The sequence below is a fragment of the Ambystoma mexicanum genome, unplaced genomic scaffold (genome assembly GCF_040938575.1).
Source record: "Ambystoma mexicanum isolate Mex_15411 unplaced genomic scaffold, UKY_AmexF1_1 Mex_scaf10, whole genome shotgun sequence".
NCBI lineage: Eukaryota > Metazoa > Chordata > Amphibia > Caudata > Ambystomatidae > Ambystoma > Ambystoma mexicanum.
Genome location: NW_027182325.1, coordinates 4,037,935 through 4,061,214, shown reverse-complemented (window position 1 = coordinate 4,061,214; position 23,280 = coordinate 4,037,935). Strand labels below are relative to the sequence as shown.

Genomic DNA, 23,280 nt, shown 5'->3' with positions numbered 1-23,280 from the left:
AAGGGCTCACTTCCTGAACTTGGAGCACAAAAAAGCCTACAGCACCTGGTATTCCCAGGTGGTCTCCCATCCAGGTACTAACTAGGCCTGACACTGCTTAACTTCCGAGATCAGACGAGATCGGGTGCATTCAGTGTGGTGTGGCCGTAGGTTCTAGGAATGCTAAGAATATTACTCTTATGCATTTGCATTTAGTAAGCTAAGCCATGCAGCCACTTGCAACATGATACCACGCTCATCGCTCGATCAGGCGAGATATATAAGACTGGTGGGCCCATTCAGGACTCCTATGTCTGGTAGGATAACTTTAATTCATCCATCCTGTGTCTGTTGCAGGGAGGTGGAGAGAACAATCAACACAATAATGGTTTTCTTTCATGCCTCTTGAAGGACTCAATATTCTCTGTACTGCATTACATGTGAAAGTCGATTTATTACCCATGAACACACTACCTGTATGCTAATTCTATGTAAAAAGGTAGCTCCAGCCCTCATGATGTTGTCCAACATTTCCGCTATAAAACGGGATACAATTATTTTGGAAACATACCAAATTTGAAAAATAATTGAGAAGTTGCGCAATTACTAATCATGGAGCACAAAAAAGCCTACAGCACCTGGTATTCCCAGGCAGTCTCCCATCCAGGTACTAACTAGGCCCGACCCTGTTTAGCTTCCGAGATCGGGCGCATTCAGTGTGGTGTGGCCGTAGGCTCTGGGCCTAGTGAGTTTTGTACTTTTAAGCATCTAGTCGGCTAGACCTTGCAGTTTTGAAAGGCAATTGTGAAATGGCTCACTTCCTGAACTTGGAGCACAAAAAAGCCTACAGCACCTGGTATTCCCAGGCGGTCTCCCATCCAGGTACTAACGAGGCCCGACACTGCTTAGCTTCCGAGATCAGACGAGATCGGGCGCATTCAGTGTGGTGTGGCCGTAGGCTCTGGGCCTTGTGAGTTTTGTACTTTTAAGCATCTAGTCGGCTAGACCTTGCAGTTTTGAAAGGCAATTGAGAAATGGCTCACTTCCTGAACTTGGAGTACAAAAAAGCCTACAGCACCTGGTATTCCCAGGCGGTCTCCCATCCAGGTACTAACTAGGCCCGACACTGCTTAGCTTCTGAGATCAGACGAGATCAGGCGCATTCAGTGTGGTGTGGCCGTAGGGTCTGGGCCTAGTGAGTTTTGTAATTTTAAGCATCTAGTCGGCTAGACCTTGCAGTTTTGAAAGGCAATTGTGAAATGGCTCACTTCCTGAACTTGGAGCACAAAAAAGCCTACAGCACCTGGTATTCCCAGGCGGTCTCCCATCCAGGTACTAACGAGGCCCGACACTGCTTAGCTTCCGAGATCAGACGCATTCAGTGTGGTGTGGCCGTAGGCTCTGGGCCTTGTGAGTTTTGTACTTTTAAGCATCTAGTCGGCTAGACCTTGCAGTTTTGAAAGGCAATTGTGAAATGGCTCACTTCCTGAACTTGGAGCACAAAAAAGCCTACAGCACCTGGTATTCCCAGGCGGTCTCCCATCCAGGTACTAACTAGGCCCGACACTGCTTAGCTTCTGAGATCAGACGAGATCAGGCGCATTCAGTGTGGTGTGGCCGTAGGCTCTGGGCCCAGTGAGTTTTGTACTTTTAAGCATCTAGTCGGCTAGACCTTGCAGTTTTAAAAGGCAATTGAGAAAGGGCTCACTTCCTGAACTTGGAGCACAAAAAAGCCTACAGCACCTGGTATTCCCAGGCGGTCTCCCATCCAGGTACTAACTAGGCCTGACACTGCTTAACTTCCGAGATCAGACGAGATCGGGTGCATTCAGTGTGGTGTGGCCGTAGGCTCTAGGAATGCTAAGAATATTACTCTTATGCATTTGCATTTAGTAAGCTAAGCCATGCAGCCACTTCCAACATGATACCACGCTCATCGCTCGATCAGGCTCGATCAGGCGAGATATATAAGACTGGTGGGCCCATTCAGGACTCCTATGTCTGGTAGGATAACTTTAATTCATCCATCCTGTGTCTGTTGCAGGGAGGTGGAGAGAACAATCAACGCAATAATGGGTTTCTTTCATGCCTCTTGAAGGACTCAATATTCTCTGTACTGCATTACATGTGAAAGTCGATTTATTACCCATGAACACACTACCTGTATGCTAATTCTATGTAAAAAGGTAGCTCCAGCCCTCATGATGTTGTCCAACATTTCCGCTATAAAACGGGATACAATTATTTTGGAAACATACCAAATTTGAAAAATAATTGAGAAGTTGCGCAATTACTAATCATGGAGCACAAAAAAGCCTACAGCACCTGGTATTCCCAGGCAGTCTCCCATCCAGGTACTAACTAGGCCCGACCCTGCTTAGCTTCCTGGGTGCATTCAGTGTGGTGTGGCCGTAGGCTCTGGGCCTAGTGAGTTTTGTACTTTTAAGCATCTAGTCGGCTAGACCTTGCAGTTTTGAAAGGCAATTGTGAAATGGCTCACTTCCTGAACTTGGAGCACAAAAAAGCCTACAGCACCTGGTATTCCCAGGCGGTCTCCCATCCAGGTACTAACGAGGCCCGACACTGCTTAGCTTCTGAGATCAGACGAGATCAGGCGCATTCAGTGTGGTGTGGCCATAGGCTCTGGGCCTTGTGAGTTTTGTACTTTTAAGCATCTAGTCGGCTAGACCTTGCAGTTTTAAAAGGCAATTGAGAAAGGGCTCACTTCCTGAACTTGGAGCACAAAAAAGCCTACAGCACCTGGTATTCCCAGGCGGTCTCCCATCCAGGTACTAACTAGGCCTGACACTGCTTAACTTCCAAGATCAGACGAGATCGGGTGCATTCAGTGTGGTGTGGCCGTAGGCTCTAGGAATGCTAAGAATATTACTCTTATGCATTTGCATTTAGTAAGCTAAGCCATGCAGCCACTTGCAACATGATACCACGCTCATCGCTCGATCAGGCTCGATCAGGCGAGATATATAAGACTGGTGGGCCCATTCAGGACTCCTATGTCTGGTAGGATAACTTTAATTCATCCATCCTGTGTCTGTTGCAGGGAGGTGGAGAGAACAATCAACACAATAATGGTTTTCTTTCATGCCTCTTGAAGGACTCAATATTCTCTGTACTGCATTACATGTGAAAGTCGATTTATTACCCATGAACACACTACCTGTATGCTAATTCTATGTAAAAAGGTAGCTCCAGCCCTCATGATGTTGTCCAACATTTCCGCTATAAAACGGGATACAATTATTTTGGAAACATACCAAATTTGAAAAATAATTGAGAAGTTGCGCAATTACTAATCATGGAGCACAAAAAAGCCTACAGCACCTGGTATTCCCAGGCAGTCTCCCATCCAGGTACTAACTAGGCCCGACCCTGCTTAGCTTCCGAGATCGGGCGCATTCAGTGTGGTGTGGCCGTAGGCTCTGGGCCTAGTGAGTTTTGTACTTTTAAGCATCTAGTCGGCTAGACCTTGCAGTTTTGAAAGGCAATTGTGAAATGGCTCACTTCCTGAACTTGGAGTACAAAAAAGCCTACAGCACCTGGTATTCCCAGGTGGTCTCCCATCCAGGTACTAACTAGGCCCGACACTGCTTAGCTTCCGAGATCAGACGAGATCGGGCGCAATCAGTGTGGTGTGGCCGTAGGCTCTGGGCCTAGTGAGTTTTGTACTTTTAAGCATCTAGTCAGCTAGACCTTGCAGTTTTGAAAGGCAATTGAGAAATGGCTCACTTCCTGAACTTGGAGCACAAAAAAGCCTACAGCACCTGGTATTCCCAGGCGGTCTCCCATCCAGGTACTAACGAGGCCCGACACTGCTTAGCTTCCGAGATCAGACGAGATGGGGCGCATTCAGTGTGGTGTGGCCGTAGGCTCTGGGCCTTGTGAGTTTTGTACTTTTAAGCATCTAGTCGGCTAGACCTTGCAGTTTTAAAAGGCAATTGAGAAAGGGCTCACTTCCTGAACTTGGAGCACAAAAAAGCCTACAGCACCTGGAATTCCCAGGCGGTCTCCCATCCAAGTACTAACTAGGCCTGACACTGCTTAACTTCCGAGATCAGACGAGATCGGGTGCATTCAGTGTGGTGTGGCCGTAGGCTCTAGGAACGCTAAGAATATTACTCTTATGCATTTGCATTTAGTAAGCTAAGCCATGCAACCACTTGCAACATGATACCACGCTCATCGCTCGATCAGGCTCGATCAGGCGAGATATATAAGACTGGTGGGCCCATTCAGGACTCCTATGTCTGGTAGGATAACTTTAATTCATCCATCCTGTGTCTGTTGCAGGGAGGTGGAGAGAACAATCAACACAATAATGGTTTTCTTTCATGCCTCTTGAAGGACTCAATATTCTCTGTACTGCATTACATGTGAAAGTCGATTTATTACCCATGAACACACTACCTGTATGCTAATTCTATGTAAAAAGGTAGCTCCAGCCCTCATGATGTTGTCCAACATTTCCGCTATAAAACGGGATACAATTATTTTGGAAACATACCAAATTTGAAAAATAATTGAGAAGTTGCGCAATTACTAATCATGGAGCACAAAAAAGCCTACAGCACCTGGTATTCCCAGGCAGTCTCCCATCCAGGTACTAACTAGGCCCGACCCTGCTTAGCTTCCGAGATCGGGCGCATTCAGTGTGGTGTGGCTGTAGGCTCTAGGCCTAGTGAGTTTTGTACTTTTAAGCATCTAGTCGGCTAGACCTTGCAGTTTTGAAAGGCAATTGTGAAATGGCTCACTTCCTGAACTTGGAGCACAAAAAAGCCTACAGCACCTGGTATTCCCAGGTGGTCTCCCATCCAGGTACTAACTAGGCCCGACACTGCTTAGCTTCCGAGATCAGACGAGATCGGGCGCAATCAGTGTGGTGTGGCCGTAGGCTCTGGGCCTAGTGAGTTTTGTACTTTTAAGCATCTAGTCGGCTAGACCTTGCAGTTTTGACAGGCAATTGTGAAATGGCTCACTTCCTGAACTTGGAGTACAAAAAAGCCTACAGCACCTGGTATTCCCAGGTGGTCTCCCATCCAGGTACTAACTAGGCCCGACACTGCTTAGCTTCTGAGATCAGACGAGATCGGGCGCAATCAGTGTGGTGTGGCCGTAGGCTCTGGGCCTAGTGAGTTTTGTACTTTTAAGCATCTAGTCAGCTAGACCTTGCAGTTTTGAAAGGCAATTGAGAAATGGCTCACTTCCTGAACTTGGAGCACAAAAAAGCCTACAGCACCTGGTATTCCCAGGCGGTCTCCCATCCAGGTACTAACAAGGCCCGACACTGCTTAGCTTCCGAGATCAGACGAGATCGGGCGCATTCAGTGTGGTGTGGCCGTAGGCTCTGGGCCTAGTGAGTTTTGTACTTTTAAGCATCTAGTCGGCTAGACCTTGCAGTTTTGAAAGGCAATTGTGAAATGGCTCACTTCCTGAACTTGGAGCACAAAAAAGCCTACAGCACCTGGTATTCCCAGGTGGTCTCCCATCCAGGTACTAACTAGGCCCGACACTGCTTAGCTTCCGAGATCAGACGAGATCGGGCGCAATCAGTGTGGTGTGTCCGTAGTCTCTGGGCCTAGTGAGTTTTGTACTTTTAAGCATCTAGTCAGCTAGACCTTGCAGTTTTGAATGGCAATTGAGAAATGGCTCACTTCCTGAACTTGGAGCACAAAAAAGCCTACAGCACCTGGTATTCCCAGGCGGTCTCCCATCCAGGTACTAACGAGGCCCGACACTGCTTAGCTTCCGAGATCAGACGAGATCGGGCGCATTCAGTGTGGTGTGGCCGTAGGCTCTGGGCCTTGTGAGTTTTGTACTTTTAAGCATCTAGTCGGCTAGACCTTGCAGTTTTAAAAGGCAATTGAGAAAGGGCTCACTTCCTGAACTTGGAGCACAAAAAAGCCTACAGCACCTGGTATTCCCAGGCAGTCTCCCATCCAGGTACTAACTAGGCCTGACACTGCTTAACTTCCGAGATCAGACGAGATCAGGTGCATTCAGTGTGGTGTGGCCGTAGGCTCTAGGAATGCTAAGAATATTACTCTTATGCATTTGCATTTAGTAAGCTAAGCCATGCAGCCACTTGCAACATGATACCACGCTCATCGCTCGATCAGGCTCGATTAGGCGAGATATATAAGACTGGTGGGCCCATTCAGGACTCCTATGTCTGGTAGGATAACTTTAATTCATCCATCCTGTGTCTGTTGCAGGGAGGTGGAGAGAACAATCAACACAATAATGGGTTTCTTTCATGCCTCTTGAAGGACTCAATATTCTCTGTACTGCATTACATGTGAAAGTCGATTTATTACCCATGAACACACTACCTGTATGCTAATTCTATGTAAAAAGGTAGCTCCAGCCCTCATGATGTTGTCCAACATTTCCGCTATAAAACGGGATACAATTATTTTGGAAACATACCAAATTTGAAAAATAATTGAGAAGTTGCGCAATTACTAATCATGGAGCACAAAAAAGCCTACAGCACCTGGTATTCCCAGGCAGTCTCCCATCCAGGTACTAACTAGGCCTGACCCTGTTTAGCTTCCGAGATCGGGCGCATTCAGTGTGGTGTGGCCGTAGGCTCTGGGCCTAGTGAGTTTTGTACTTTTAAGCATCTAGTCGGCTACACCTTGCAGTTTTGAAAGGCAATTGAGAAATGGCTCACTTCCTGAACTTGGAGTACAAAAAAGCCTACAGCACCTGGTATTCCCAGGCGGTCTCCCATCCAGGTACTAACTAGGCCCGACACTGCTTAGCTTCTGAGATCAGACGAGATCAGGCGCATTCAGTGTGGTGTGGCCGTAGGCTCTGGGCCTAGTGAGTTTTGTACTTTTAAGCATCTAGTCGGCTAGACCTTGCAGTTTTGAAAGGCAATTGTGAAATGGCTCACTTCCTGAACTTGGAGCACAAAAAAGCCTACAGCACCTGGTATTCCCAGGTGGTCTCCCATCCAGGTACTAACTAGGCCCGACACTGCTTAGCTTCCGAGATCAGACGAGATCGGGCGCAATCAGTGTGGTGTGTCCGTAGTCTCTGGCCTTAGTGAGTTTTGTACTTTTAAGCATCTAGTCAGCTAGACCTTGCAGTTTTGAATGGCAATTGAGAAATGGCTCACTTCCTGAACTTGGAGCACAAAAAAGCCTACAGCACCTGGTATTCCGAGGCGGTCTCCCATCCAGGTACTAACGAGGCCCGACACTGCTTAGCTTCCGAGATCAGACAAGATCGGGCGCATTCAGTGTGGTGTGGCCGTAGGCTCTGGGCCCTGTGAGTTTTGTACTTTTAAGCATCTAGTCGGCTAGACCTTGCAGTTTTAAAAGGCAATTGAGAAAGGGCTCACTTCCTGAACTTGGAGCACAAAAAAGCCTACAGCACCTGGTATTCCCAGGTGGTCTCCCATCCAGGTACTAACTAGGCCTGACACTGCTTAACTTCCGAGATCAGACGAGATCGGGTGCATTCAGTGTGGTGTGGCCGTAGGTTCTAGGAATGCTAAGAATATTACTCTTATGCATTTGCATTTAGTAAGCTAAGCCATGCAGCCACTTGCAACATGATACCACGCTCATCGCTCGATCAGGCGAGATATATAAGACTGGTGGGCCCATTCAGGACTCCTATGTCTGGTAGGATAACTTTAATTCATCCATCCTGTGTCTGTTGCAGGGAGGTGGAGAGAACAATCAACACAATAATGGTTTTCTTTCATGCCTCTTGAAGGACTCAATATTCTCTGTACTGCATTACATGTGAAAGTCGATTTATTACCCATGAACACACTACCTGTATGCTAATTCTATGTAAAAAGGTAGCTCCAGCCCTCATGATGTTGTCCAACATTTCCGCTATAAAACGGGATACAATTATTTTGGAAACATACCAAATTTGAAAAATAATTGAGAAGTTGCGCAATTACTAATCATGGAGCACAAAAAAGCCTACAGCACCTGGTATTCCCAGGCAGTCTCCCATCCAGGTACTAACTAGGCCCGACCCTGTTTAGCTTCCGAGATCGGGCGCATTCAGTGTGGTGTGGCCGTAGGCTCTGGGCCTAGTGAGTTTTGTACTTTTAAGCATCTAGTCGGCTAGACCTTGCAGTTTTGAAAGGCAATTGTGAAATGGCTCACTTCCTGAACTTGGAGCACAAAAAAGCCTACAGCACCTGGTATTCCCAGGCGGTCTCCCATCCAGGTACTAACGAGGCCCGACACTGCTTAGCTTCCGAGATCAGACGAGATCGGGCGCATTCAGTGTGGTGTGGCCGTAGGCTCTGGGCCTTGTGAGTTTTGTACTTTTAAGCATCTAGTCGGCTAGACCTTGCAGTTTTGAAAGGCAATTGAGAAATGGCTCACTTCCTGAACTTGGAGTACAAAAAAGCCTACAGCACCTGGTATTCCCAGGCGGTCTCCCATCCAGGTACTAACTAGGCCCGACACTGCTTAGCTTCTGAGATCAGACGAGATCAGGCGCATTCAGTGTGGTGTGGCCGTAGGGTCTGGGCCTAGTGAGTTTTGTAATTTTAAGCATCTAGTCGGCTAGACCTTGCAGTTTTGAAAGGCAATTGTGAAATGGCTCACTTCCTGAACTTGGAGCACAAAAAAGCCTACAGCACCTGGTATTCCCAGGCGGTCTCCCATCCAGGTACTAACGAGGCCCGACACTGCTTAGCTTCCGAGATCAGACGCATTCAGTGTGGTGTGGCCGTAGGCTCTGGGCCTTGTGAGTTTTGTACTTTTAAGCATCTAGTCGGCTAGACCTTGCAGTTTTGAAAGGCAATTGTGAAATGGCTCACTTCCTGAACTTGGAGCACAAAAAAGCCTACAGCACCTGGTATTCCCAGGCGGTCTCCCATCCAGGTACTAACTAGGCCCGACACTGCTTAGCTTCTGAGATCAGACGAGATCAGGCGCATTCAGTGTGGTGTGGCCGTAGGCTCTGGGCCCAGTGAGTTTTGTACTTTTAAGCATCTAGTCGGCTAGACCTTGCAGTTTTAAAAGGCAATTGAGAAAGGGCTCACTTCCTGAACTTGGAGCACAAAAAAGCCTACAGCACCTGGTATTCCCAGGCGGTCTCCCATCCAGGTACTAACTAGGCCTGACACTGCTTAACTTCCGAGATCAGACGAGATCGGGTGCATTCAGTGTGGTGTGGCCGTAGGCTCTAGGAATGCTAAGAATATTACTCTTATGCATTTGCATTTAGTAAGCTAAGCCATGCAGCCACTTCCAACATGATACCACGCTCATCGCTCGATCAGGCTCGATCAGGCGAGATATATAAGACTGGTGGGCCCATTCAGGACTCCTATGTCTGGTAGGATAACTTTAATTCATCCATCCTGTGTCTGTTGCAGGGAGGTGGAGAGAACAATCAACGCAATAATGGGTTTCTTTCATGCCTCTTGAAGGACTCAATATTCTCTGTACTGCATTACATGTGAAAGTCGATTTATTACCCATGAACACACTACCTGTATGCTAATTCTATGTAAAAAGGTAGCTCCAGCCCTCATGATGTTGTCCAACATTTCCGCTATAAAACGGGATACAATTATTTTGGAAACATACCAAATTTGAAAAATAATTGAGAAGTTGCGCAATTACTAATCATGGAGCACAAAAAAGCCTACAGCACCTGGTATTCCCAGGCAGTCTCCCATCCAGGTACTAACTAGGCCCGACCCTGCTTAGCTTCCTGGGTGCATTCAGTGTGGTGTGGCCGTAGGCTCTGGGCCTAGTGAGTTTTGTACTTTTAAGCATCTAGTCGGCTAGACCTTGCAGTTTTGAAAGGCAATTGTGAAATGGCTCACTTCCTGAACTTGGAGCACAAAAAAGCCTACAGCACCTGGTATTCCCAGGCGGTCTCCCATCCAGGTACTAACGAGGCCCGACACTGCTTAGCTTCTGAGATCAGACGAGATCAGGCGCATTCAGTGTGGTGTGGCCATAGGCTCTGGGCCTTGTGAGTTTTGTACTTTTAAGCATCTAGTCGGCTAGACCTTGCAGTTTTAAAAGGCAATTGAGAAAGGGCTCACTTCCTGAACTTGGAGCACAAAAAAGCCTACAGCACCTGGTATTCCCAGGCGGTCTCCCATCCAGGTACTAACTAGGCCTGACACTGCTTAACTTCCAAGATCAGACGAGATCGGGTGCATTCAGTGTGGTGTGGCCGTAGGCTCTAGGAATGCTAAGAATATTACTCTTATGCATTTGCATTTAGTAAGCTAAGCCATGCAGCCACTTGCAACATGATACCACGCTCATCGCTCGATCAGGCTCGATCAGGCGAGATATATAAGACTGGTGGGCCAATTCAGGACTCCTATGTCTGGTAGGATAACTTTAATTCATCCATCCTGTGTCTGTTGCAGGGAGGTGGAGAGAACAATCAACACAATAATGGTTTTCTTTCATGCCTCTTGAAGGACTCAATATTCTCTGTACTGCATTACATGTGAAAGTCGATTTATTACCCATGAACACACTACCTGTATGCTAATTCTATGTAAAAAGGTAGCTCCAGCCCTCATGATGTTGTCCAACATTTCCGCTATAAAACGGGATACAATTATTTTGGAAACATACCAAATTTGAAAAATAATTGAGAAGTTGCGCAATTACTAATCATGGAGCACAAAAAAGCCTACAGCACCTGGTATTCCCAGGCAGTCTCCCATCCAGGTACTAACTAGGCCCGACCCTGCTTAGCTTCCGAGATCGGGCGCATTCAGTGTGGTGTGGCCGTAGGCTCTGGGCCTAGTGAGTTTTGTACTTTTAAGCATCTAGTCGGCTAGACCTTGCAGTTTTGAAAGGCAATTGTGAAATGGCTCACTTCCTGAACTTGGAGTACAAAAAAGCCTACAGCACCTGGTATTCCCAGGTGGTCTCCCATCCAGGTACTAACTAGGCCCGACACTGCTTAGCTTCCGAGATCAGACGAGATCGGGCGCAATCAGTGTGGTGTGGCCGTAGGCTCTGGGCCTAGTGAGTTTTGTACTTTTAAGCATCTAGTCAGCTAGACCTTGCAGTTTTGAAAGGCAATTGAGAAATGGCTCACTTCCTGAACTTGGAGCACAAAAAAGCCTACAGCACCTGGTATTCCCAGGCGGTCTCCCATCCAGGTACTAACGAGGCCCGACACTGCTTAGCTTCCGAGATCAGACGAGATGGGGCGCATTCAGTGTGGTGTGGCCGTAGGCTCTGGGCCTTGTGAGTTTTGTACTTTTAAGCATCTAGTCAGCTAGACCTTGCAGTTTTGAAAGGCAATTGAGAAATGGCTCACTTCCTGAACTTGGAGCACAAAAAAGCCTACAGCACCTGGTATTCCCAGGCGGTCTCCCATCCAGGTACTAACGAGGCCCGACACTGCTTAGCTTCCGAGATCAGACGAGATCGGGCGCATTCAGTGTGGTGTGGCCGTAGGCTCTGGGCCTTGTGAGTTTTGTACTTTTAAGCATCTAGTCGGCTAGACCTTGCAGTTTTAAAAGGCAATTGAGAAAGGGCTCACTTCCTGAACTTGGAGCACAAAAAAGCCTACAGCACCTGGAATTCCCAGGCGGTCTCCCATCCAAGTACTAACTAGGCCTGACACTGCTTAACTTCCGAGATCAGACGAGATCGGGTGCATTCAGTGTGGTGTGGCCGTAGGCTCTAGGAACGCTAAGAATATTACTCTTATGCATTTGCATTTAGTAAGCTAAGCCATGCAACCACTTGCAACATGATACCACGCTCATCGCTCGATCAGGCTCGATCAGGCGAGATATATAAGACTGGTGGGCCCATTCAGGACTCCTATGTCTGGTAGGATAACTTTAATTCATCCATCCTGTGTCTGTTGCAGGGAGGTGGAGAGAACAATCAACACAATAATGGTTTTCTTTCATGCCTCTTGAAGGACTCAATATTCTCTGTACTGCATTACATGTGAAAGTCGATTTATTACCCATGAACACACTACCTGTATGCTAATTCTATGTAAAAAGGTAGCTCCAGCCCTCATGATGTTGTCCAACATTTCCGCTATAAAACGGGATACAATTATTTTGGAAACATACCAAATTTGAAAAATAATTGAGAAGTTGCGCAATTACTAATCATGGAGCACAAAAAAGCCTACAGCACCTGGTATTCCCAGGCAGTCTCCCATCCAGGTACTAACTAGGCCCGACCCTGCTTAGCTTCCGAGATCGGGCGCATTCAGTGTGGTGTGGCCGTAGGCTCTAGGCCTAGTGAGTTTTGTACTTTTAAGCATCTAGTCGGCTAGACCTTGCAGTTTTGAAAGGCAATTGTGAAATGGCTCACTTCCTGAACTTGGAGCACAAAAAAGCCTACAGCACCTGGTATTCCCAGGTGGTCTCCCATCCAGGTACTAACTAGGCCCGACACTGCTTAGCTTCCGAGATCAGACGAGATCGGGCGCAATCAGTGTGGTGTGGCCGTAGGCTCTGGGCCTAGTGAGTTTTGTACTTTTAAGCATCTAGTCGGCTAGACCTTGCAGTTTTGACAGGCAATTGTGAAATGGCTCACTTCCTGAACTTGGAGTACAAAAAAGCCTACAGCACCTGGTATTCCCAGGTGGTCTCCCATCCAGGTACTAACTAGGCCCGACACTGCTTAGCTTCTGAGATCAGACGAGATCGGGCGCAATCAGTGTGGTGTGGCCGTAGGCTCTGGGCCTAGTGAGTTTTGTACTTTTAAGCATCTAGTCAGCTAGACCTTGCAGTTTTGAAAGGCAATTGAGAAATGGCTCACTTCCTGAACTTGGAGCACAAAAAAGCCTACAGCACCTGGTATTCCCAGGCGGTCTCCGATCCAGGTACTAACAAGGCCCGACACTGCTTAGCTTCCGAGATCAGACGAGATCGGGCGCATTCAGTGTGGTGTGGCCGTAGGCTCTGGGCCTAGTGAGTTTTGTACTTTTAAGCATCTAGTCGGCTAGACCTTGCAGTTTTGAAAGGCAATTGTGAAATGGCTCACTTCCTGAACTTGGAGCACAAAAAAGCCTACAGCACCTGGTATTCCCAGGTGGTCTCCCATCCAGGTACTAACTAGGCCCGACACTGCTTAGCTTCCGAGATCAGACGAGATCGGGCGCAATCAGTGTGGTGTGTCCGTAGTCTCTGGGCCTAGTGAGTTTTGTACTTTTAAGCATCTAGTCAGCTAGACCTTGCAGTTTTGAATGGCAATTGAGAAATGGCTCACTTCCTGAACTTGGAGCACAAAAAAGCCTACAGCACCTGGTATTCCCAGGCGGTCTCCCATCCAGGTACTAACGAGGCCCGACACTGCTTAGCTTCCGAGATCAGACGAGATCGGGCGCATTCAGTGTGGTGTGGCCGTAGGCTCTGGGCCTTGTGAGTTTTGTACTTTTAAGCATCTAGTCGGCTAGACCTTGCAGTTTTAAAAGGCAATTGAGAAAGGGCTCACTTCCTGAACTTGGAGCACAAAAAAGCCTACAGCACCTGGTATTCCCAGGCAGTCTCCCATCCAGGTACTAACTAGGCCTGACACTGCTTAACTTCCGAGATCAGACGAGATCAGGTGCATTCAGTGTGGTGTGGCCGTAGGCTCTAGGAATGCTAAGAATATTACTCTTATGCATTTGCATTTAGTAAGCTAAGCCATGCAGCCACTTGCAACATGATACCACGCTCATCGCTCGATCAGGCTCGATCAGGCGAGATATATAAGACTGGTGGGCCCATTCAGGACTCCTATGTCTGGTAGGATAACTTTAATTCATCCATCCTGTGTCTGTTGCAGGGAGGTGGAGAGAACAATCAACACAATAATGGTTTTCTTTCATGCCTCTTGAAGGACTCAATATTCTCTGTACTGCATTACATGTGAAAGTCGATTTATTACCCATGAACACACTACCTGTATGCTAATTCTATGTAAAAAGGTAGCTCCAGCCCTCATGATTTTGTCCAACATTTCCGCTATAAAACGGGATACAATTATTTTGGAAACATACCAAATTTGAAAAATAATTGAGAAGTTGCGCAATTACTAATCATGGAGCACAAAAAAGCCTACAGCACCTGGTATTCCCAGGCAGTCTCCCATCCAGGTACTAACTAGGCCTGACCCTGTTTAGCTTCCGAGATCGGGCGCATTCAGTGTGGTGTGGCCGTAGGCTCTGGGCCTAGTGAGTTTTGTACTTTTAAGCATCTAGTCGGCTAGACCTTGCAGTTTTGAAAGGCAATTGAGAAATGGCTCACTTCCTGAACTTGGAGTACAAAAAAGCCTACAGCACCTGGTATTCCCAGGCGGTCTCCCATCCAGGTACTAACTAGGCCCGACACTGCTTAGCTTCTGAGATCAGACGAGATCAGGCGCATTCAGTGTGGTGTGGCCGTAGGCTCTGGGCCTAGTGAGTTTTGTACTTTTAAGCATCTAGTCGGCTAGACCTTGCAGTTTTGAAAGGCAATTGTGAAATGGCTCACTTCCTGAACTTGGAGCACAAAAAAGCCTACAGCACCTGGTATTCCCAGGTGGTCTCCCATCCAGGTACTAACTAGGCCCGACACTGCTTAGCTTCCAAGATCAGACGAGATCGGGCGCAATCAGTGTGGTGTGTCCGTAGTCTCTGGGCCTAGTGAGTTTTGTACTTTTAAGCATCTAGTCAGCTAGACCTTGCAGTTTTGAATGGCAATTGAGAAATGGCTCACTTCCTGAACTTGGAGCACAAAAAAGCCTACAGCACCTGGTATTCCGAGGCGGTCTCCCATCCAGGTACTAACGAGGCCCGACACTGCTTAGCTTCCGAGATCAGACGAGATCGGGCGCATTCAGTGTGGTGTGGCCGTAGGCTCTGGGCCCTGTGAGTTTTGTACTTTTAAGCATCTAGTCGGCTAGACCTTGCAGTTTTAAAAGGCAATTGAGAAAGGGCTCACTTCCTGAACTTGGAGCACAAAAAAGCCTACAGCACCTGGTATTCCCAGGTGGTCTCCCATCCAGGTACTAACTAGGCCTGACACTGCTTAACTTCCAAGATCAGACGAGATCGGGTGCATTCAGTGTGGTGTGGCCGTAGGCTCTAGGAATGCTAAGAATATTACTCTTATGCATTTGCATTTAGTAAGCTAAGCCATGCAGCCACTTGCAACATGATACCACGCTCATCGCTCGATCAGGCGAGATATATAAGACTGGTGGGCCCATTCAGGACTCCTATGTCTGGTAGGATAACTTTAATTCATCCATCCTGTGTCTGTTGCAGGGAGGTGGAGAGAACAATCAACACAATAATGGTTTTCTTTCATGCCTCTTGAAGGACTCAATATTCTCTGTACTGCATTACATGTGAAAGTCGATTTATTACCCATGAACACACTACCTGTATGCTAATTCTATGTAAAAAGGTAGCTCCAGCCCTCATGATGTTGTCCAACATTTCCGCTATAAAACGGGATACAATTATTTTGGAAACATACCAAATTTGAAAAATAATTGAGAAGTTGCGCAATTACTAATCATGGAGCACAAAAAAGCCTACAGCACCTGGTATTCCCAGGCAGTCTCCCATCCAGGTACTAACTAGGCCCGACCCTGTTTAGCTTCCGAGATCGGGTGCATTCAGTGTGGTGTGGCCGTAGGCTCTGGGCCTAGTGAGTTTTGTACTTTTAAGCATCTAGTCGGCTAGACCTTGCAGTTTTGAAAGGCAATTGTGAAATGGCTCACTTCCTGAACTTGGAGCACAAAAAAGCCTACAGCACCTGGTATTCCCAGGCGGTCTCCCATCCAGGTACTAACGAGGCCCGACACTGCTTAGCTTCCGAGATCAGACGCATTCAGTGTGGTGTGGCCGTAGGCTCTGGGCCTTGTGAGTTTTGTACTTTTAAGCATCTAGTCGGCTAGACCTTGCAGTTTTGAAAGGCAATTGTGAAATGGCTCACTTCCTGAACTTGGAGCACAAAAAAGCCTACAGCACCTGGTATTCCCAGGTGGTCTCCCATCCAGGTACTAACTAGGCCCGACACTGCTTAGCTTCCGAGATCAGACGAGATCGGGCGCAATCAGTGTGGTGTGGCCGTAGGCTCTGGGCCTAGTGAGTTTTGTACTTTTAAGCATCTAGTCAGCTAGACCTTGCAGTTTTGAAAGGCAATTGAGAAATGGCTCACTTCCTGAACTTGGAGCACAAAAAAGCCTACAGCACCTGTTATTCCCAGGCGGTCTCCCATCCAGGTACTAACGAGGCCCGACACTGCTTAGCTTCCGAGATCAGACGCATTCAGTGTGGTGTGGCCGTAGGCTCTGGGCCTTGTGAGTTTTGTACTTTTAAGCATCTAGTCGGCTAGACCTTGCAGTTTTGAAAGGCAATTGAGAAATGGCTCACTTCCTGAACTTGGAGTACAAAAAAGCCTACAGCACCTGGTATTCCCAGGCGGTCTCCCATCCAGGTACTAACTAGGCCCGACACTGCTTAGCTTCTGAGATCAGACGAGATCAGGCGCATTCAGTGTGGTGTGGCCGTAGGCTCTGGGCCCAGTGAGTTTTGTACTTTTAAGCATCTAGTCGGCTAGACCTTGCAGTTTTAAAAGGCAATTGAGAAAGGGCTCACTTCCTGAACTTGGAGCACAAAAAAGCCTACAGCACCTGGTATTCCCAGGCGGTCTCCCATCCAGGTACTAACTAGGCCTGACACTGCTTAACTTCCGAGATCAGACAAGATCGGGTGCATTCAGTGTGGTGTGGCCGTAGGCTCTAGGAATGCTAAGAATATTACTCTTATGCATTTGCATTTAGTAAGCTAAGCCATGCAGCCACTTGCAACATGATACCACGCTCATCGCTCGATCAGGCGAGATATATAAGACTGGTGGGCCCATTCAGGACTCCTATGTCTGGTAGGATAACTTTAATTCATCCATCCTGTGTCTGTTGCAGGGAGGTGGAGAGAACAATCAACACAATAATGGGTTTCTTTCATGCCTCTTGAAGGACTCAATATTCTCTGTACTGCATTACATGTGAAAGTCGATTTATTACCCATGAACACACTACCTGTATGCTAATTCTATGTAAAAAGGTAGCTCCAGCCCTCATGATGTTGTCCAACATTTCCGCTATAAAACGGGATACAATTATTTTGGAAACATACCAAATTTGAAAAATAATTGAGAAGTTGCGCAATTACTAATCATGGAGCACAAAAAAGCCTACAGCACCTGGTATTCCCAGGCAGTCTCCCATCCAGGTACTAACTAGGCCCGACCCTGCTTAGCTTCCTGGGCGCATTCAGTGTGGTGTGGCCGTAGGCTCTGGGCCTAGTGAGTTTTGTACTTTTAAGCATCTAGTCGGCTAGACCTTGCAGTTTTGAAAGGCAATTGTGAAATGGCTCACTTCCTGAACTTGGAGCACAAAAAAGCCTACAGCACCTGGTATTCCCAGGCGGTCTCCCATCCAGGTACTAACGAGGCCCGACACTGCTTAGCTTCCGAGATCAGACGAGATCGGGCGCATTCAGTGTGGTGTGGCCGTAGGCTGTGGGCCTTGTGAGTTTTGTACTTTTAAGCATCTAGTCGGCTAGACCTTGCAGTTTTGAAAGGCAATTGAGAAATGGCTCACTTCCTGAACTTGGAGTACAAAAATGCCTACAGCACCTGGTATTCCCAGGCGGTCTCCCATCCAGGTACTAACTAGGCCCGACACTGCTTAGCTTCTGAAATCAAACGAGATCAGGCGCATTCAGTGTGGTGTTGCCGTAGGCTCTGGGCCTAGTGAGTTTTGTACTTTTAAGCATCTAGTCGGCTAGACCTTGCAGTTTTGAAAGGCAATTGAGAAAGGGCTCACTTCCTGAACTTGGAGCACAAAAAAGCCTACAGCACCTGGTATTCCCAGGCGGTCTCCCATCCAGGTACTAACTAGGCCTAACACTGCTTAACTTCCGAGATCAGACGAGATCGGGTGCATTCAGTGTGGTGTGGCCGTAGGCTCTAGGAATGCTAAGAATATTACTCTTATGCATTTGCATTTAGTAAGCTAAGCCATGCAGCCACTTGCAACATGATACCACGCTCATCGCTCGATCAGGCTCGATCAGGCGAGATATATAAGACTGGTGGGCCCATTCAGGACTCCTATGTCTGGTAGGATAACTTTAATTCATCCATCCTGTGTCTGTTGCAGGGAGGTGGAGAGAACAATCAACACAATAATGGTTTTCTTTCATGCCTCTTGAAGGACTCAATATTCTCTGTACTGCATTACATGTGAAAGTCAATTTATTACCCATGAACACACTACCTGTATGCTAATTCTATGTAAAAAGGTAGCTCCAGCCCTCATGATGTTGTCCAACATTTCCGCTATAAAACGGGATACAATTATTTTGGAAACATACCAAATTTGAAAAATAATTGAGAAGTTGCGCAATTACTAATCATGGAGCACAAAAAAGCCTACAGCACCTGGTATTCCCAGGCAGTCTCCCATCCAGGTACTAACTAGGCCCAACCCTGCTTAGCTTCCGAGATCGGGCGCATTCAGTGTGGTGTGGCCGTAGGCTCTGGGCCTAGTGAGTTTTGTACTTTTAAGCATCTAGTCGGCTAGACCTTGCAGTTTTGAAAGGCAATTGTGAAATGGCTCACTTCCTGAACTTGGAGCACAAAAAAGCCTACAGCACCTGGTATTCCCAGGCGGTCTCCCATCCAGGTACTAACGAGGCCCGACACTGCTTAGCTTCCGAGATCAGACGAGATCGGGTGCATTCAGTGTGGTGTGGCCGTAGGCTCTGGGCCTTGTGAGTTTTGTACTTTTAAGCATCTAGTCGGCTAGACCTTGCAGTTTTGAAAGGCAATTGAGAAATGGCTCACTTCCTGAACTTGGAGTACAAAAAAAGCCTACAGCACCTGGTATTCCCAGGCGGTCTCCCATCCAGGTACTAACTAGGCCCGACACTGCTTAGCTTCTGAGATCAGACGAGATCAGGCGCATTCAGTGTGGTGTGGCCGTAGGCTCTGGGCCTAGTGAGTTTTGTACTTTTAAGCATCTAGTCGGCTAGACCTTGCAGTTTTAAAAGGCAATTGAGAAAGGGCTCACTTCCTGAACTTGGAGCCCAAAAAAAGCCTACAGCACCTGGTATTCCCAGGCGGTCTCCCATCCAGGTACTAACTAGGCCTGACACTGCTTAACTTCCAAGATCAGACGAGATCGGGTGCATTCAGTGTGGTGTGGCCGTAGGCTCTAGGAATGCTAAGAATATTACTCTTATGCATTTGCATTTAGTAAGCTAAGCCATGCAGCCACTTGCAACATGATACCACGCTCATCGCTCGATCAGGCTCGATCAGGCGAGATATATAAGACTGGTGGGCCCATTCAGGACTCCTATGTCTGGTAGGATAACTTTAATTCATCCATCCTGTGTCTGTTGCAGGGAGGTGGAGAGAACAATCAACACAATAATGGGTTTCTTTCATGCCTCTTGAAGGACTCAATATTCTCTGTACTGCATTACATGTGAAAGTCGATTTATTACCCATGAACACACTACCTGTATGCTAATTCTATGTAAAAAGGTAGCTCCAGCCCTCATGATGTTGTCCAACATTTCCGCTATAAAACGGGATACAATTATTTAGGAAACATACCAAATTTGAAAAATAATTGAGAAGTTGCGCAATTACTAATCATGGAGCACAAAAAAGCCTACAGCACCTGGTATTCCCAGGCAGTCTCCCATCCAGGTACTAACTAGGCCCGACCCTGCTTAGCTTCTGAGATCGGGCGCATTCAGTGTGGTGTGGCTGTAGGCTCTGGGCCTAGTGAGTTTTGTACTTTTAAGCATCTAGTCGGCTAGACCTTGCAGTTTTGAAAGGAAATTGTGAAATGGCTCACTTCCTGAACTTGGAGCACAAAAAAGCCTACAGCACCTGGTATTCCCAGGCGGTCTCCCATCCAGGTACTAACGAGGCCCGACACTGCTTAGCTTCCGAGATCAGACGAGATCGGGCGCATTCAGTGTGGTGTGGCCGTAGGTTCTGGGCCTTGTGAGTTTTGTACTTTTAAGCATCTAGTCGGCTAGACCTTGCAGTTTTGAAAGGCAATTGAGAAATGGCTCACTTCCTGAACTTGGAGTACAAAAAAGCCTACAGCACCTGGTATTCCCAGGCGGTCTCCCATCCAGGTACTAACTAGGCCCGACACTGCTTAGCTTCTGAGATCAGACGAGATCAGGCGCATTCAGTGTGGTGTGGCCATAGGCTCTGGGCCTAGTGAGTTTTGTACTTTTAAGCATCTAGTCGGCTAGACCTTGCAGTTTTGAAAGGCAATTGAGAAAGGGCTCACTTCCTGAACTTGGAGCACAAAAAAGCCTACAGCACCTGGTATTCCCAGGCGGTCTCCCATCCAGGTACTAACTAGGCCTAACACTGCTTAACTTCCGAGATCAGACGAGATCGGGTGCATTCAGTGTGGTGTGGCCGTAGGTTCTAGGAATGCTAAGAATATTACTCTTATGCATTTGCATTTAGTAAGCTAAGCCATGCAGCCACTTGCAACATGATACCACGCTCATCGCTCGATCAGGCTCGATCAGGCGAGATATATAAGACTGGTGGGCCCATTCAGGACTCCTATGTCTGGTAGGATAACTTTAATTCATCCATCCTGTGTCTGTTGCAGGGAGGTGGAGAGAACAATCAACACAATAATGGGTTTCTTTCATGCCTCTTGAAGGACTCAATATTCTCTGTACTGCATTACATGTGAAAGTCGATTTATTACCCATGAACACACTACCTGTATGCTAATTCTATGTAAAAAGGTAGCTCCAGCCCTCATGATGTTGTCCAACATTTCCGCTATAAAACGGGATACAATTATTTTGGAAACATACCAAATTTGAAAAATAATTGAGAAGTTGCGCAATTAGTAATCATGGAGCACAAAAAAGCCTACAGCACCTGGTATTCCCAGGCAGTCTCCCATCCAGGTACTAACTAGGCCCGACCCTGCTTAGCTTCCGAGATCTGGCGCATTCAGTGTGGTGTAGCCGTAGGCTCTGGGCCTAGTGAGTTTTGTACTTTTAAGCATCTAGTCGGCTAGACCTTGCAGTTTTGAAAGGCAATTGTGAAATGGCTCACTTCCTGAACTTGGAGCACAAAAAAGCCTACAGCACCTGGTATTCCCAGGCGGTCTCCCATTCAGGTACTAACGAGGCCCGACACTGCTTAGCTTCCGAGATCAGACGAGATCGGGCGCATTCAGTGTGGTGTGGCCGTAGGCTCTGGGCCTTGTGAGTTTTGTACTTTTAAGCATCTAGTCGGCTAGACCTTGCAGTTTTGAAAGGCAATTGAGAAATGGCTCACTTCCTGAACTTGGAGTACAAAAAAGCCTACAGCACCTGGTATTCCCAGGCGGTCTCCCATCCAGGTACTAACTAGCCCCGACACTGCTTAGCTTCTGAGATCAGACGAGATCAGGCGCATTCAGTGTGGTGTGGCCATAGGCTCTGGGCCTAGTGAGTTTTGTACTTTTAAGCATCTAGTCGGCTAGACCTTGCAGTTTTGAAAGGCTATTGAGAAAGGGCTCACTTCCTGAACTTGGAGCACAAAAAAGCCTACAGCACCTGGTATTCCCAGGCGGTCTCCCATCCAGGTACTAACTAGGCCTAACACTGCTTAACTTCCGAGATCAGACGAGATCGGGTGCATTCAGTGTGGTGTGGCCGTAGGCTCTAGGAATGCTAAGAATATTACTCTTATGCATTTGCATTTAGTAAGCTAAGCCATGCAGCCACTTGCAACATGATACCACGCTCATCGCTCGATCAGGCTCGATCAGGCGAGATATATAAGACTGGTGGGCCCATTCAGGACTCCTATGTCTGGTAGGATAACTTTAATTCATCCATCCTGTGTCTGTTGCAGGGAGGTGGAGAGAACAATCAACACAATAATGGGTTTCTTTCATGCCTCTTGAAGGACTCAATATTCTCTGTACTGCATTACATGTGAAAGTCGATTTATTACCCATGAACACACTACCTGTATGCTAATTCTATGTAAAAAGGTAGCTCCAGCCCTCATGATGTTGTCCAACATTTCCGCTATAAAACGGGATACAATTATTTTGGAAACATACCAAATTTGAAAAATAATTGAGAAGTTGCGCAATTACTAATCATGGAGCACAAAAAAGCCTACAGCACCTGGTATTCCCAGGCAGTCTCCCATCCAGGTACTAACTAGGCCCGACCCTGCTTAGCTTCCGAGATCGGGCGCATTCAGTGTGGTGTGGCCGTAGGCTCTGGGCCTAGTGAGTTTTGTACTTTTAAGCATCTAGTCGGCTAGACCTTGCAGTTTTGAGAGCCAATTGTGAAATGGCTCACTTCCTGAACTTGGAGCACAAAAAAGCCTACAGCACCTGGTATTCCCAGGCGGTCTCCCATCCAGGTACTAACGAGGCCCAACACTGCTTAGCTTCCGAGATCAGACGAGATCGGGCGCATTCAGTGTGGTGTGGCCGTAGGCTCTGGGCCTTGTGAGTTTTGTACTTTTAAGCATCTAGTCGGCTAGACCTTGCAGTTTTGAAAGGCAATTGAGAAATGGCTCACTTCCTGAACTTGGAGTACAAAAAAGCCTACAGCACCTGGTATTCCCAGGCGGTCTCCCATCCAGGTACTAACTAGGCCCGACACTGCTTAGCTTCTGAGATCAGACGAGATCAGGCGCATTCAGTGTGGTGTGGCCATAGGCTCTGGGCCTAGTGAGTTTTGTACTTTTAAGCATCTAGTCGGCTAGACCTTGCAGTTTTGAAAGGCAATTGAGAAAGGGCTCACTTCCTGAACTTGGAGCACAAAAAAGCCTACAGCACCTGGTATTCCCAGGCGGTCTCCCATCCAGGTACTAACTAGGCCTAACACTGCTTAACTTCCGAGATCAGACGAGATCGGGTGCATTCAGTGTGGTGTGGCCGTAGGCTCTAGGAATGCTAAGAATATTACTCTTATGCATTTGCATTTAGTAAGCTAAGCCATACAGCCACTTACAACATGATACCACGCTCATCGCTCGATCAGGCGAGATATATAAGACTGGTGGGCCCATTCAGGACTCCTATGTCTGGTAGGATAACTTTAATTCATCCATCCTGTGTCTGTTGCAGGGAGGTGGAGAGAACAATCAACACAATAATGGTTTTCTTTCATGCCTCTTGAAGGACTCAATATTCTCTGTACTGCATTACATGTGAAAGTCGATTTATTACCCATGAACACACTACCTGTATGCTAATTCTATGTAAAAAGGTAGCTCCAGCCCTCATG

The 23,280-nt window shown here is 47.3% G+C and overlaps 58 non-coding genes and 20 pseudogenes across 58 annotated transcripts; all 78 read right to left on the bottom strand.

Moving 5' to 3' along the window:
* Positions 1-33: 33 nt before the first annotated feature.
* LOC138537235 (5S ribosomal RNA) lies at positions 34-152 on the bottom strand. The gene has a single exon (XR_011285377.1). It is a non-coding gene; the product is annotated as a 5S ribosomal RNA (ribosomal RNA).
* A 453-nt stretch (positions 153-605) lies between these two features.
* On the bottom strand, positions 606-714 carry LOC138544118 (5S ribosomal RNA; annotated as a pseudogene).
* A 106-nt stretch (positions 715-820) lies between these two features.
* On the bottom strand, positions 821-939 carry LOC138550774 (5S ribosomal RNA). Its single transcript, XR_011294520.1, has one exon. It is a non-coding gene; the product is annotated as a 5S ribosomal RNA (ribosomal RNA).
* Positions 940-1,045: 106 nt separating this feature from the next.
* On the bottom strand, positions 1,046-1,164 carry LOC138537309 (5S ribosomal RNA). Its single transcript, XR_011285449.1, has one exon. It is a non-coding gene; the product is annotated as a 5S ribosomal RNA (ribosomal RNA).
* Positions 1,165-1,270: 106 nt separating this feature from the next.
* Positions 1,271-1,379, bottom strand: LOC138544225 (5S ribosomal RNA; annotated as a pseudogene).
* Positions 1,380-1,485: 106 nt separating this feature from the next.
* On the bottom strand, positions 1,486-1,604 carry LOC138546422 (5S ribosomal RNA). Its single transcript, XR_011290923.1, has one exon. It is a non-coding gene; the product is annotated as a 5S ribosomal RNA (ribosomal RNA).
* Positions 1,605-1,710: 106 nt separating this feature from the next.
* Positions 1,711-1,829, bottom strand: LOC138549381 (5S ribosomal RNA). Its single transcript, XR_011293163.1, has one exon. It is a non-coding gene; the product is annotated as a 5S ribosomal RNA (ribosomal RNA).
* Positions 1,830-2,292: 463 nt separating this feature from the next.
* LOC138546835 (5S ribosomal RNA) lies at positions 2,293-2,396 on the bottom strand (annotated as a pseudogene).
* A 106-nt stretch (positions 2,397-2,502) lies between these two features.
* Positions 2,503-2,621, bottom strand: LOC138537468 (5S ribosomal RNA). Its single transcript, XR_011285601.1, has one exon. It is a non-coding gene; the product is annotated as a 5S ribosomal RNA (ribosomal RNA).
* Positions 2,622-2,727: 106 nt separating this feature from the next.
* Positions 2,728-2,846, bottom strand: LOC138537836 (5S ribosomal RNA). Its single transcript, XR_011285958.1, has one exon. It is a non-coding gene; the product is annotated as a 5S ribosomal RNA (ribosomal RNA).
* Positions 2,847-3,309: 463 nt separating this feature from the next.
* Positions 3,310-3,418, bottom strand: LOC138543814 (5S ribosomal RNA; annotated as a pseudogene).
* A 106-nt stretch (positions 3,419-3,524) lies between these two features.
* On the bottom strand, positions 3,525-3,643 carry LOC138548449 (5S ribosomal RNA). The gene has a single exon (XR_011292251.1). It is a non-coding gene; the product is annotated as a 5S ribosomal RNA (ribosomal RNA).
* Positions 3,644-3,749: 106 nt separating this feature from the next.
* On the bottom strand, positions 3,750-3,868 carry LOC138542210 (5S ribosomal RNA). The gene has a single exon (XR_011290197.1). It is a non-coding gene; the product is annotated as a 5S ribosomal RNA (ribosomal RNA).
* A 106-nt stretch (positions 3,869-3,974) lies between these two features.
* Positions 3,975-4,093, bottom strand: LOC138548500 (5S ribosomal RNA). The gene has a single exon (XR_011292300.1). It is a non-coding gene; the product is annotated as a 5S ribosomal RNA (ribosomal RNA).
* A 463-nt stretch (positions 4,094-4,556) lies between these two features.
* On the bottom strand, positions 4,557-4,665 carry LOC138543875 (5S ribosomal RNA; annotated as a pseudogene).
* A 106-nt stretch (positions 4,666-4,771) lies between these two features.
* LOC138548448 (5S ribosomal RNA) lies at positions 4,772-4,890 on the bottom strand. Its single transcript, XR_011292250.1, has one exon. It is a non-coding gene; the product is annotated as a 5S ribosomal RNA (ribosomal RNA).
* Positions 4,891-4,996: 106 nt separating this feature from the next.
* LOC138539180 (5S ribosomal RNA) lies at positions 4,997-5,115 on the bottom strand. Its single transcript, XR_011287256.1, has one exon. It is a non-coding gene; the product is annotated as a 5S ribosomal RNA (ribosomal RNA).
* A 106-nt stretch (positions 5,116-5,221) lies between these two features.
* LOC138548576 (5S ribosomal RNA) lies at positions 5,222-5,340 on the bottom strand. The gene has a single exon (XR_011292372.1). It is a non-coding gene; the product is annotated as a 5S ribosomal RNA (ribosomal RNA).
* A 106-nt stretch (positions 5,341-5,446) lies between these two features.
* Positions 5,447-5,565, bottom strand: LOC138541784 (5S ribosomal RNA). The gene has a single exon (XR_011289781.1). It is a non-coding gene; the product is annotated as a 5S ribosomal RNA (ribosomal RNA).
* A 106-nt stretch (positions 5,566-5,671) lies between these two features.
* LOC138550773 (5S ribosomal RNA) lies at positions 5,672-5,790 on the bottom strand. Its single transcript, XR_011294519.1, has one exon. It is a non-coding gene; the product is annotated as a 5S ribosomal RNA (ribosomal RNA).
* Positions 5,791-5,896: 106 nt separating this feature from the next.
* Positions 5,897-6,015, bottom strand: LOC138541228 (5S ribosomal RNA). Its single transcript, XR_011289240.1, has one exon. It is a non-coding gene; the product is annotated as a 5S ribosomal RNA (ribosomal RNA).
* Positions 6,016-6,478: 463 nt separating this feature from the next.
* LOC138545754 (5S ribosomal RNA) lies at positions 6,479-6,587 on the bottom strand (annotated as a pseudogene).
* A 106-nt stretch (positions 6,588-6,693) lies between these two features.
* Positions 6,694-6,812, bottom strand: LOC138546410 (5S ribosomal RNA). Its single transcript, XR_011290922.1, has one exon. It is a non-coding gene; the product is annotated as a 5S ribosomal RNA (ribosomal RNA).
* Positions 6,813-6,918: 106 nt separating this feature from the next.
* Positions 6,919-7,037, bottom strand: LOC138541783 (5S ribosomal RNA). Its single transcript, XR_011289780.1, has one exon. It is a non-coding gene; the product is annotated as a 5S ribosomal RNA (ribosomal RNA).
* A 106-nt stretch (positions 7,038-7,143) lies between these two features.
* On the bottom strand, positions 7,144-7,262 carry LOC138542149 (5S ribosomal RNA). Its single transcript, XR_011290137.1, has one exon. It is a non-coding gene; the product is annotated as a 5S ribosomal RNA (ribosomal RNA).
* A 106-nt stretch (positions 7,263-7,368) lies between these two features.
* LOC138537234 (5S ribosomal RNA) lies at positions 7,369-7,487 on the bottom strand. Its single transcript, XR_011285376.1, has one exon. It is a non-coding gene; the product is annotated as a 5S ribosomal RNA (ribosomal RNA).
* A 453-nt stretch (positions 7,488-7,940) lies between these two features.
* LOC138544117 (5S ribosomal RNA) lies at positions 7,941-8,049 on the bottom strand (annotated as a pseudogene).
* Positions 8,050-8,155: 106 nt separating this feature from the next.
* Positions 8,156-8,274, bottom strand: LOC138550772 (5S ribosomal RNA). The gene has a single exon (XR_011294518.1). It is a non-coding gene; the product is annotated as a 5S ribosomal RNA (ribosomal RNA).
* A 106-nt stretch (positions 8,275-8,380) lies between these two features.
* LOC138537308 (5S ribosomal RNA) lies at positions 8,381-8,499 on the bottom strand. Its single transcript, XR_011285448.1, has one exon. It is a non-coding gene; the product is annotated as a 5S ribosomal RNA (ribosomal RNA).
* A 106-nt stretch (positions 8,500-8,605) lies between these two features.
* LOC138544223 (5S ribosomal RNA) lies at positions 8,606-8,714 on the bottom strand (annotated as a pseudogene).
* Positions 8,715-8,820: 106 nt separating this feature from the next.
* Positions 8,821-8,939, bottom strand: LOC138546399 (5S ribosomal RNA). Its single transcript, XR_011290921.1, has one exon. It is a non-coding gene; the product is annotated as a 5S ribosomal RNA (ribosomal RNA).
* A 106-nt stretch (positions 8,940-9,045) lies between these two features.
* On the bottom strand, positions 9,046-9,164 carry LOC138549380 (5S ribosomal RNA). Its single transcript, XR_011293162.1, has one exon. It is a non-coding gene; the product is annotated as a 5S ribosomal RNA (ribosomal RNA).
* Positions 9,165-9,627: 463 nt separating this feature from the next.
* On the bottom strand, positions 9,628-9,731 carry LOC138546834 (5S ribosomal RNA; annotated as a pseudogene).
* Positions 9,732-9,837: 106 nt separating this feature from the next.
* Positions 9,838-9,956, bottom strand: LOC138537467 (5S ribosomal RNA). Its single transcript, XR_011285600.1, has one exon. It is a non-coding gene; the product is annotated as a 5S ribosomal RNA (ribosomal RNA).
* Positions 9,957-10,062: 106 nt separating this feature from the next.
* LOC138537835 (5S ribosomal RNA) lies at positions 10,063-10,181 on the bottom strand. Its single transcript, XR_011285957.1, has one exon. It is a non-coding gene; the product is annotated as a 5S ribosomal RNA (ribosomal RNA).
* Positions 10,182-10,644: 463 nt separating this feature from the next.
* On the bottom strand, positions 10,645-10,753 carry LOC138543813 (5S ribosomal RNA; annotated as a pseudogene).
* A 106-nt stretch (positions 10,754-10,859) lies between these two features.
* LOC138548447 (5S ribosomal RNA) lies at positions 10,860-10,978 on the bottom strand. The gene has a single exon (XR_011292249.1). It is a non-coding gene; the product is annotated as a 5S ribosomal RNA (ribosomal RNA).
* A 106-nt stretch (positions 10,979-11,084) lies between these two features.
* Positions 11,085-11,203, bottom strand: LOC138542209 (5S ribosomal RNA). Its single transcript, XR_011290196.1, has one exon. It is a non-coding gene; the product is annotated as a 5S ribosomal RNA (ribosomal RNA).
* A 106-nt stretch (positions 11,204-11,309) lies between these two features.
* Positions 11,310-11,428, bottom strand: LOC138550771 (5S ribosomal RNA). The gene has a single exon (XR_011294517.1). It is a non-coding gene; the product is annotated as a 5S ribosomal RNA (ribosomal RNA).
* Positions 11,429-11,534: 106 nt separating this feature from the next.
* LOC138548498 (5S ribosomal RNA) lies at positions 11,535-11,653 on the bottom strand. The gene has a single exon (XR_011292298.1). It is a non-coding gene; the product is annotated as a 5S ribosomal RNA (ribosomal RNA).
* Positions 11,654-12,116: 463 nt separating this feature from the next.
* On the bottom strand, positions 12,117-12,225 carry LOC138543812 (5S ribosomal RNA; annotated as a pseudogene).
* Positions 12,226-12,331: 106 nt separating this feature from the next.
* LOC138548446 (5S ribosomal RNA) lies at positions 12,332-12,450 on the bottom strand. The gene has a single exon (XR_011292248.1). It is a non-coding gene; the product is annotated as a 5S ribosomal RNA (ribosomal RNA).
* A 106-nt stretch (positions 12,451-12,556) lies between these two features.
* Positions 12,557-12,675, bottom strand: LOC138539179 (5S ribosomal RNA). The gene has a single exon (XR_011287255.1). It is a non-coding gene; the product is annotated as a 5S ribosomal RNA (ribosomal RNA).
* A 106-nt stretch (positions 12,676-12,781) lies between these two features.
* LOC138541706 (5S ribosomal RNA) lies at positions 12,782-12,900 on the bottom strand. Its single transcript, XR_011289707.1, has one exon. It is a non-coding gene; the product is annotated as a 5S ribosomal RNA (ribosomal RNA).
* A 106-nt stretch (positions 12,901-13,006) lies between these two features.
* Positions 13,007-13,125, bottom strand: LOC138541782 (5S ribosomal RNA). Its single transcript, XR_011289779.1, has one exon. It is a non-coding gene; the product is annotated as a 5S ribosomal RNA (ribosomal RNA).
* A 106-nt stretch (positions 13,126-13,231) lies between these two features.
* LOC138550770 (5S ribosomal RNA) lies at positions 13,232-13,350 on the bottom strand. The gene has a single exon (XR_011294516.1). It is a non-coding gene; the product is annotated as a 5S ribosomal RNA (ribosomal RNA).
* Positions 13,351-13,456: 106 nt separating this feature from the next.
* LOC138541227 (5S ribosomal RNA) lies at positions 13,457-13,575 on the bottom strand. Its single transcript, XR_011289239.1, has one exon. It is a non-coding gene; the product is annotated as a 5S ribosomal RNA (ribosomal RNA).
* A 463-nt stretch (positions 13,576-14,038) lies between these two features.
* On the bottom strand, positions 14,039-14,147 carry LOC138545753 (5S ribosomal RNA; annotated as a pseudogene).
* A 106-nt stretch (positions 14,148-14,253) lies between these two features.
* LOC138546388 (5S ribosomal RNA) lies at positions 14,254-14,372 on the bottom strand. The gene has a single exon (XR_011290920.1). It is a non-coding gene; the product is annotated as a 5S ribosomal RNA (ribosomal RNA).
* Positions 14,373-14,478: 106 nt separating this feature from the next.
* Positions 14,479-14,597, bottom strand: LOC138542486 (5S ribosomal RNA). Its single transcript, XR_011290466.1, has one exon. It is a non-coding gene; the product is annotated as a 5S ribosomal RNA (ribosomal RNA).
* Positions 14,598-14,703: 106 nt separating this feature from the next.
* Positions 14,704-14,822, bottom strand: LOC138540533 (5S ribosomal RNA). Its single transcript, XR_011288577.1, has one exon. It is a non-coding gene; the product is annotated as a 5S ribosomal RNA (ribosomal RNA).
* A 106-nt stretch (positions 14,823-14,928) lies between these two features.
* LOC138537494 (5S ribosomal RNA) lies at positions 14,929-15,047 on the bottom strand. The gene has a single exon (XR_011285627.1). It is a non-coding gene; the product is annotated as a 5S ribosomal RNA (ribosomal RNA).
* Positions 15,048-15,500: 453 nt separating this feature from the next.
* On the bottom strand, positions 15,501-15,609 carry LOC138543206 (5S ribosomal RNA; annotated as a pseudogene).
* Positions 15,610-15,715: 106 nt separating this feature from the next.
* LOC138544222 (5S ribosomal RNA) lies at positions 15,716-15,824 on the bottom strand (annotated as a pseudogene).
* Positions 15,825-15,930: 106 nt separating this feature from the next.
* LOC138548444 (5S ribosomal RNA) lies at positions 15,931-16,049 on the bottom strand. The gene has a single exon (XR_011292247.1). It is a non-coding gene; the product is annotated as a 5S ribosomal RNA (ribosomal RNA).
* Positions 16,050-16,155: 106 nt separating this feature from the next.
* Positions 16,156-16,264, bottom strand: LOC138545569 (5S ribosomal RNA; annotated as a pseudogene).
* Positions 16,265-16,370: 106 nt separating this feature from the next.
* On the bottom strand, positions 16,371-16,489 carry LOC138546377 (5S ribosomal RNA). Its single transcript, XR_011290919.1, has one exon. It is a non-coding gene; the product is annotated as a 5S ribosomal RNA (ribosomal RNA).
* Positions 16,490-16,595: 106 nt separating this feature from the next.
* Positions 16,596-16,714, bottom strand: LOC138540481 (5S ribosomal RNA). Its single transcript, XR_011288528.1, has one exon. It is a non-coding gene; the product is annotated as a 5S ribosomal RNA (ribosomal RNA).
* A 453-nt stretch (positions 16,715-17,167) lies between these two features.
* On the bottom strand, positions 17,168-17,271 carry LOC138547027 (5S ribosomal RNA; annotated as a pseudogene).
* Positions 17,272-17,377: 106 nt separating this feature from the next.
* Positions 17,378-17,496, bottom strand: LOC138550768 (5S ribosomal RNA). The gene has a single exon (XR_011294514.1). It is a non-coding gene; the product is annotated as a 5S ribosomal RNA (ribosomal RNA).
* Positions 17,497-17,602: 106 nt separating this feature from the next.
* Positions 17,603-17,721, bottom strand: LOC138541680 (5S ribosomal RNA). Its single transcript, XR_011289681.1, has one exon. It is a non-coding gene; the product is annotated as a 5S ribosomal RNA (ribosomal RNA).
* Positions 17,722-17,827: 106 nt separating this feature from the next.
* On the bottom strand, positions 17,828-17,946 carry LOC138547179 (5S ribosomal RNA). The gene has a single exon (XR_011291028.1). It is a non-coding gene; the product is annotated as a 5S ribosomal RNA (ribosomal RNA).
* A 463-nt stretch (positions 17,947-18,409) lies between these two features.
* Positions 18,410-18,518, bottom strand: LOC138543114 (5S ribosomal RNA; annotated as a pseudogene).
* A 106-nt stretch (positions 18,519-18,624) lies between these two features.
* Positions 18,625-18,743, bottom strand: LOC138547214 (5S ribosomal RNA). Its single transcript, XR_011291062.1, has one exon. It is a non-coding gene; the product is annotated as a 5S ribosomal RNA (ribosomal RNA).
* Positions 18,744-18,850: 107 nt separating this feature from the next.
* LOC138546366 (5S ribosomal RNA) lies at positions 18,851-18,969 on the bottom strand. Its single transcript, XR_011290918.1, has one exon. It is a non-coding gene; the product is annotated as a 5S ribosomal RNA (ribosomal RNA).
* A 107-nt stretch (positions 18,970-19,076) lies between these two features.
* Positions 19,077-19,195, bottom strand: LOC138537834 (5S ribosomal RNA). Its single transcript, XR_011285956.1, has one exon. It is a non-coding gene; the product is annotated as a 5S ribosomal RNA (ribosomal RNA).
* A 463-nt stretch (positions 19,196-19,658) lies between these two features.
* LOC138545548 (5S ribosomal RNA) lies at positions 19,659-19,767 on the bottom strand (annotated as a pseudogene).
* Positions 19,768-19,873: 106 nt separating this feature from the next.
* LOC138539127 (5S ribosomal RNA) lies at positions 19,874-19,992 on the bottom strand. The gene has a single exon (XR_011287205.1). It is a non-coding gene; the product is annotated as a 5S ribosomal RNA (ribosomal RNA).
* A 106-nt stretch (positions 19,993-20,098) lies between these two features.
* LOC138549462 (5S ribosomal RNA) lies at positions 20,099-20,217 on the bottom strand. The gene has a single exon (XR_011293245.1). It is a non-coding gene; the product is annotated as a 5S ribosomal RNA (ribosomal RNA).
* A 106-nt stretch (positions 20,218-20,323) lies between these two features.
* LOC138551024 (5S ribosomal RNA) lies at positions 20,324-20,442 on the bottom strand. Its single transcript, XR_011294762.1, has one exon. It is a non-coding gene; the product is annotated as a 5S ribosomal RNA (ribosomal RNA).
* A 463-nt stretch (positions 20,443-20,905) lies between these two features.
* LOC138545779 (5S ribosomal RNA) lies at positions 20,906-21,014 on the bottom strand (annotated as a pseudogene).
* Positions 21,015-21,120: 106 nt separating this feature from the next.
* On the bottom strand, positions 21,121-21,239 carry LOC138537268 (5S ribosomal RNA). The gene has a single exon (XR_011285410.1). It is a non-coding gene; the product is annotated as a 5S ribosomal RNA (ribosomal RNA).
* Positions 21,240-21,345: 106 nt separating this feature from the next.
* Positions 21,346-21,464, bottom strand: LOC138541806 (5S ribosomal RNA). Its single transcript, XR_011289802.1, has one exon. It is a non-coding gene; the product is annotated as a 5S ribosomal RNA (ribosomal RNA).
* Positions 21,465-21,570: 106 nt separating this feature from the next.
* On the bottom strand, positions 21,571-21,689 carry LOC138547178 (5S ribosomal RNA). The gene has a single exon (XR_011291027.1). It is a non-coding gene; the product is annotated as a 5S ribosomal RNA (ribosomal RNA).
* Positions 21,690-22,152: 463 nt separating this feature from the next.
* Positions 22,153-22,261, bottom strand: LOC138543810 (5S ribosomal RNA; annotated as a pseudogene).
* Positions 22,262-22,367: 106 nt separating this feature from the next.
* On the bottom strand, positions 22,368-22,486 carry LOC138548609 (5S ribosomal RNA). The gene has a single exon (XR_011292404.1). It is a non-coding gene; the product is annotated as a 5S ribosomal RNA (ribosomal RNA).
* Positions 22,487-22,592: 106 nt separating this feature from the next.
* On the bottom strand, positions 22,593-22,711 carry LOC138549461 (5S ribosomal RNA). The gene has a single exon (XR_011293244.1). It is a non-coding gene; the product is annotated as a 5S ribosomal RNA (ribosomal RNA).
* Positions 22,712-22,817: 106 nt separating this feature from the next.
* On the bottom strand, positions 22,818-22,936 carry LOC138547177 (5S ribosomal RNA). Its single transcript, XR_011291026.1, has one exon. It is a non-coding gene; the product is annotated as a 5S ribosomal RNA (ribosomal RNA).
* Positions 22,937-23,280: the final 344 nt, after the last annotated feature.